Below are 7,475 nucleotides of genomic sequence, written 5' to 3'. Positions count from 1 at the left end.
TATATATGTAAGTATATATATATAAAAAGAAAAATAAGTGGAAATTTTACCAGTGAGTGTGTTAAATTTCAAGGCACAATAAGAAAATGACTCTCCCCAGACACAACAGTACACACACACACACACACACACATATATATATATATATATACACATACATACAAGCTATGAAGAGTTTAGGTCAAAGTAACCCAAACTAATAGGTATGCGTTCTGAGTACTCCAATAGGTAATTAACTAAAATTCCAGTTAGAACAGTGGCTGGAGTTGTGACTGTGTGTAAGTCTTGTTGGAAAAAAAAACTTGCAGTTGGTGGCTTACCTTTGAGTTAGTAGGTATTGGTTAAAGTAATGAGGAAGGGAAACAATTAGTTAAGGCCGAACTATGGCATTTAAATTTATTTAATTCAATCTTAAACCAGTAAAATAATACAAAATTGCTAAATATAGTAAAGATAGTCTCTGACAGCTGTTTCTGAGATATCCCAGCCATTGGATCAATGTATCGATTGAAGACTTTATAAACTGGGTATTCTGTTACTGGAGAAATGTACGATAGAAAGCTCCTCTTTAATGATATTCATTGTGTGAGTCATTATGTTTAGGAGGGTAGGAGGATTTAACTATATCCATTTAAGCTGGTTCTTCCTCAGGTATATCCTTAGGTGAATTCATTATCAAAAGAGTGGTTAAGTAGTATATTAATGTGAGAATGGGAAAGGAACTGTTAGCAGTTGAAAAGTTGTATGAATAATGAGAGGATGAATAAGCAATTTTTGTTTTTTTGGTCATTGAATGTTGTCAGAAACTGAAATTTTAAGGTAAAATTGTTGATCAAGTTTACGTGTTTACTTTATCGGACTTTCATGTACTGATAAATGTTTAACTTTTTCCTTCTCAGATAGCTTTTCACTTCATGGCAAATAAATAGGCATTACATGTATACTTCGCAGATTTTCAGGCAAAGTATACATATAGATTCCTGTATTTATAGATTTTCAGGTGAAAGTAGTCTCAAACAAATAAACATCTTGAAACGAAATGCAACTGGGCCCCTGCGTGTATATATCTGCAAATTTCAAACAAAATAATAGTTAATTACTCAACTACACACATCTCTCATGATTATCAAGTGAAACAGTAATTGATTAATTAATTACACAGTCTTCTCTCTCTTGCCACTGAGTTAAAATGTCTATCTACCTGTCTGTCTATCTAACTCTATCAATATTGACTTGTATATCTCTCTATTACTGTACATACCAATTTATGTCTGTTTCTTGTTTTTCTTTTCTTTTTCTCTTAACTCACTGTATCTCTCTTTCTTTCTGTCTCACTCTCTCACTTTCTTTCATTCTCTTTTATGCTCAAGGTCCCTTTTTCTCTCTCCTCTTACCCAGCAACCATCTACTTCTTCCTGATGTGTTTTCTCCCTATCTCAGCAACATGGACCTCAACAAAGCCAACTACACAAAAGACAGCATTAGATTCAAAATTCAGAGAAACTGGCAGATCAAAGGAATTAAGACAATGCTCCTTGCGTGAACCCTTGCAGAAAGATCACTGCCAAACATTCTAATTATGGAGGCACTGATGAACTTTGGCTTTCACTGAACCATAGCTCAAATCAAGAGAAAAAATGAGTTCATTTGCTGATACAACTTAATTTAATCAAACATGAAGTTACTAGACAAAATATTTAAAGAACGGGCAAAGACACAAAAGGGTGAAAAAAGAAATCAGTGACTCAATAGAATCCGTGAAGGGTCAGGGTGATGCTGTCAAGGAGGAACAAAACAAAGAAAATATCATCACCCTGGAGAACTGTGAGTCCAAGGAGAAGAAAGCAAAGGTCCACCAGAAGAAACCAAAGAAGCCAAAGATGAAGATATGTGCAGAGGAGAACAACAGCAGCAAAGCAAAGGTTCACTAAGAAAAACGAATGAAGACAAAGGCACCAGCAAGTCAGCAAGCTAATGGATGTAGGCACAAGGTAGAAACAAAAACAAAATGAAATAGAACTTGCGAAGGTAAAGGTTCTCGTAAAAAGGAAACTCAACTAGTCTGCAAATTCTATGCAAAGGTTACCTGCTGGCATTGAGACACTGGGACAAACTGTAGATTTGCACATACCAAATCCTATGCGAGAGGTACTTACTTGTTTCACTCACTTGAAGACCAAAAAGAATTAAAACAGAGCCAGGTCACAATACCACCACCATAGAAATGTGTGGATGATGCACACACTGCTCCTAAGAGGAAACAAACAGTGGATGCAATGCAGACAGCAACTGCTGAACACAACGGGCTTTATTGGAGGTTGCACAGAGGATTGTAAGGCAGCTTCACCAGACATCAAGTCTCTTAAAAGACAGATGGCAGGCTGTGACAGACATTTGAGCCCTCTCCAAAGAGACAGTAGTAGACAGTGGAGTGGCTCAGGGAACTGTACTCAGGCCAATGCTATTCATGATGGCCCTTTTAAACATGCTATCAGTTACACAGACAGCCACACTTACTAGCTATGCCAACGACACAAAGTAGTACAAGCAGTGAAGGAACCTTCTGATGCTAATCTTCTACAAAAAGACCTAGATGCCATATATAAGTGGGCTGAAGGAAACAATATGCAATTTAATGCAGGCAAATTCCAAGCCCTCCACTAACAGCTAATTGGTGCTCACAAGCTGCAACAATGATACTTTTGGCCAAATAGAGTGGCAATCACAGATTCACATACAGTGCATCATCTGGGGATTGATATGAACAATGATGCCTCATTTCACATGTGTATCACCTAGATGGTTGCAGTATGCAAGCAAATGGCTGGCTGGATTCGGAGAACCTTCAGAACAAGGGATTATGCTGCTTCTATAGAGGATATTTGTACTCAGCCATCTGGACTACTGCTCTCAACTGTGGTTACCTTACAATGTCAAATAAATAGCAGAACTTGCACTTCAGCTGTGTTACACCAGTAAGATTGCATCAATGGATCAGCTGAGCTACTGGGAGAAACTGAAAGAGCTACAACTCTATCCACAGAGTGAAGACAGGGGAGGTATGCAGTGACATATATATAGAAGATCCTGGAGAGAACTTTGGTATTGAGAGCTATATCAGACCCTGGACAGGACATCACTGCACTGCTCCAAAGGTCCCAGCTGTCCCATCTAGAGTGAGGACCATGTACTGTAATAGCTTGGGATTCAAGGGCCCACAGCTTTTTAACGCTTTACCAAAACATGAGGGATTTTCATGGAATAGGGCTAGATGTTTTCAAGAAACTACCTAACATCCTGCTGTCCAAGGTCCCAGATGAACCAATATCAAGCCAAGAAACTCAAAAGAGGGCAGCAGTGTTGAACTCCCTCCTTCACCAAAAGCCAATCATATAAAATTGGCCATCGAAAGTGTGAGTACACTGGCAATGCTCCATCATGGCCACAGCTTTAGGGTTGAAACATGTAAAAGAAAAACAGTAAAAGAATAAATATATATATGTTCACGGTGGTGCTCCAGCATGACCACAGTCACTTGGCTGAAACCCATAAATAAATAAATAAATAAATAGGCACAGAAGTGGCTGCGTGGTAAGTAGCTTGCTTACCATCCACATGGTTTCGGGTTCAGTCCCACTGCGTGGCACCTTGGGCAAGTGTCTTCTACTATAGCATCGGGTCGATCAAAGCCTTGTGAGTGGATTTGGTAGACGGAAACTGAAAGAAGACCGTCGTATATATGTATATATATGTATGTATGTGTGTGTATATGTTTGTGTGTCTGTGTTTGTCCCCCCACCATCGCTTGACAACCGATGCTGGTGTGTTTATGTCCCCGTAACTTAGCGGTTTGGTAAAAGAGACCGATAGAATAAGTACTAGGCTTACAGAGAATAAGTCCTGGGGTCGATTTGCTCGACTAAAGGCGGTGCTCCAGCATGGTTGCAGTCAAATAACTGAAACAAGTAAAAGAGTAAAAGAGTAAAGAGTATGCAAATGGACCAAAAGACAAAGGAAGAAATGTTGCACATCACCTGCATCAAAACTAAAATATGCCAATGTTGTGCGCACTACCTCTAAAAGCCAGCCCTATCCAGAAGTTGCCATAAAGACTGTAGCTGAGCAACAATCTTCTTTATGTATGGCACAAAAGATTGTGCAATAAATGACCTGGCTACATCAATTCCAGAGTTGGAGCCATCCCCACCAACAAACAAGAATGCCACAGCCAATGGATCCAGGGTGGTCACTATTGGCATCAGCACAGATGTCACACCAACATACTTTATAAACATCATAGGACAGTTGCAACTTAGTAACAGAACCAAAATTACTTTCCTGAGGGACCTTGTGGCATGAAATCAAGGACTATGCCTAGCACTCACCAAAACACACCTAAAACCCCACATCACAGACGTAGAAATACATATACCAAAGTATGCTGTCTTGTGAAGTGACAGAAAAGAGGAGAACCATGGTGGAGTTGCCATGTACATCCATGAATATCTCACACCACAGATCCTTCTGTTACACTCAAACTCAGTGTGCGACACAGTAATTGTACATATAAGACAACTTGATATAGTTACATGTACTACTTATTGCCCACCAGATGCTCCAAATCCCATGCCTTGCAAGTATAGATGAAGTCTTAACCAAACTAGAATGGTACATCAGTGTACATCTCATGGGGTGTTTCAACCTACCCAATGTAGGATGGCCTTAAGACATTTTCCTCTCATGAGTGACATGATGTAATTAAAGTCAGGTTGAATCACTGCTCGACCTAATCAACAAGTTACACATGGAGCAAATAATACTCTATCCAAGCAGGGCAAACAATATACTTGATCTCTGTTTCACAAACAATATGGTTCTTATCCATAATGTGAAAGTAACACCAACACTAGTCTTGGATCACAGTATAATAGAGCTGACCATGTATAGACTAAAGGAACCCATGGACATATAGCCTATGAGAAGCATTCAAAATCTAACCAATCTGAACTACTACAAAGCAGGTTGGAAATCATTAGAGAAAGAGATCATCAGACAGGACTGGTCCCAATGTCTCTCTACACCTGACATTGATATGAACTGAAAATTTTCATGTCCATAGTGCAAGTCATATGCTACTATTTTGTTTCAGAGAGAAAGGCCACTGCACATAAAAACAAGATTCCCAGGGGCAGAAAAGTTCTTATGAGACAGCGTACAAAGATGACAAACTGCCTCAACATAGAACTCAGCAGCAGTGAAGAATCCTGCATTGAAACAGCACTGCTGGAGATTGAGAAACATCTGAAATGCTCCCATGAAAAAGAAAGTGCAGACACAGAAGCCTGAGCTATATAAAAAACTATAAAATTAAACCCTAAAGCCTTTTTTAAGTATGCCAAAGAAACTGCCTCCATGGATTGCAAGGTAAAGTCATTCCTCCAAAATGATGATTCCCACACAGGAAATCCAATAAGGATAAGTGAAACACTGAATAAACATTTCAAAAGTGTCCTCACCCCACCTGTATGGCACATGAAAGTTAGCAAACCTGTAGAATTCCTTACCACTACAGATGTAGGAAGAGGAGCAGTAACAATTGATTACATCAACATCAAAGAAGAGGATGTAATACTTGTAATAGATGACACAGACACAAACTCAGCTGCTGGCCCCGATGGATTCCCAGCAATCCTTCTCAAGTCATGCAAATGAGTCCTTGCAAAACTATTGCAGGTTCTTTTTCAGTGATTCTTTGTAAATGGCAAGCTCCTGGAAAAACTGAAGGAGGGAATAATATGCCCTATTCATAAAGGAGGAAGCAGAGTAGATACTAAGAACTATAGGCCTATCTCTCTGACCTCACACATCAGCAAAATCACTAAAGGAAATTAGCTGCATTCCTTGAAGAGAATGACTTGCTGACTGACTCCCAGCACGGTTTTTGACCTGCTAGAAGCTGCCTGACACAGCTTTTGTAGCACTACACCTGGGTGCTAAAGCAGCTGCTCTACAACTTAGATGTGGATGTGATATATCTTGACTTTGCAAAAGCCTTTGATAAAGTCAACCATGGTATGATCTCAGTGTGATCTCAGCATAATTGGAAAACTTGGAAAATGACTGCATGTCCTTCTAAAAGATAGATGTCAGGCAGTGGTGGCCAATGGCATCATCTCCAAGGAAATGCAAATAATGAGTGGTGTTCCACAGGGCACTGTCTTGGGGCCACTGCTATTCATAGTGGCCCTCAGCTGTTCAGGTAGCCACCCTTGCTAGCTGTGCAGATGACACAAACATCTCTCAGAAGATACAGAACCCTGAGGATGTTACTTATCTGCAATGGGAATTAGATGCAATATAAAGGTGGGCAGCGGAAAACAATATGCACTTTAATGCTGGAAAATTAGAAGCCCTCTGCTACCAACACATAAGGCTCAATGCAAAGCAGACAGGATACACTGGCCCAGGAGGGATAGCAATACCTGATTTAAAATCAGTGTACAACCTGGGCATCTTTCCAGGTGCATATGACTAAGTTGGCAATAAAATGCAGACGGTTGGCCAGATGGATCCTTCAAACTTTCAGAATGAGAGAACAGGAAACTATGATGATCCTCTGGGGGACATTCATCCTCAGCCATTTGATTTACTGCTCCCAACTGTGGTTACCACACAATGTAAATTTAACAACAGAACACAAAACAATCCAGAGAAACTACACAAAGATAATCAATGTGACATTTTACCTACTCAAAGAGATTGGAAAAGTTAAGACTCAACTCTCTAGAATGTAGGTAGGAAAGATGCATAGTAATAAGCATATGGAAAATAGTTGAACTTGTATCAAAATTTCAGATTTACAGAAACAGCAAAACGGGTTTCCAATGCAAAATACCAAATATTCCCATCAATGCAATCAGAATACAGTACCAGATACTGCAACACCTTGGGGTTCAGGCACCCACAGCTCTTCAATATCCTCCCACAAAGCCTGAGATACCAACATGGGGTGGATGTAGGAATATGCACAACAGAAGAGGATCTACTCCTGTCCAGAGTTCTGGATGACCCAACAAGATGGCAACAAACAAAGATGATAGCAGCAACATCAAACTCCCTCATTCACCAAATGCCACAAACCAGAGGAGGTTTAGTGCAAGTGTAGCAAAGCGAATGCCGCTGCCCAGCATGGCAACAGATCTCGAGCTGAAACGAGAAAACAGAAAAAGTATGTGTGTGTGTGTGTGTATATATATATATATATATATATATATATGTATGTATATATACATACACACACACACACACACACACACACAAACACAGATGCAAATATATATATATATAATGTATATATATATATATAAATATATATATATGTGCATCCATATATATATATATATATATAGATATAGATATAAATATATACATGTATATATATATGTGTGTGTGCATATATATATATATATATATAT

The 7,475-nt window shown here is 39.3% G+C and overlaps 1 protein-coding gene and 1 long non-coding RNA gene across 2 annotated transcripts in view; one reads left to right on the top strand and one right to left on the bottom strand.

Moving 5' to 3' along the window:
* LOC106867504 (zinc finger protein Xfin) overlaps positions 1 to 7,475 on the top strand; it is an 80,850-nt gene that overhangs the window by 23,791 nt on the left and 49,584 nt on the right. The window lies entirely within an intron of this gene.
* On the bottom strand, positions 371 to 7,223 carry LOC106883844 (uncharacterized). Its single transcript, XR_008266375.1, has 3 exons — positions 6,931 to 7,223; positions 3,889 to 3,956; positions 371 to 1,067 (listed from the first exon to the last, which is right to left on the bottom strand). It is a non-coding gene; the product is annotated as an uncharacterized LOC106883844 (long non-coding RNA).

Source organism: Octopus bimaculoides, chromosome 20, assembly GCF_001194135.2.
Source record: "Octopus bimaculoides isolate UCB-OBI-ISO-001 chromosome 20, ASM119413v2, whole genome shotgun sequence".
Taxonomy (NCBI): domain Eukaryota; kingdom Metazoa; phylum Mollusca; class Cephalopoda; order Octopoda; family Octopodidae; genus Octopus; species Octopus bimaculoides.
The sequence above is the reverse complement of the archived record's forward strand: the minus strand, read 5'-3'. Positions and strand labels throughout refer to the sequence as shown.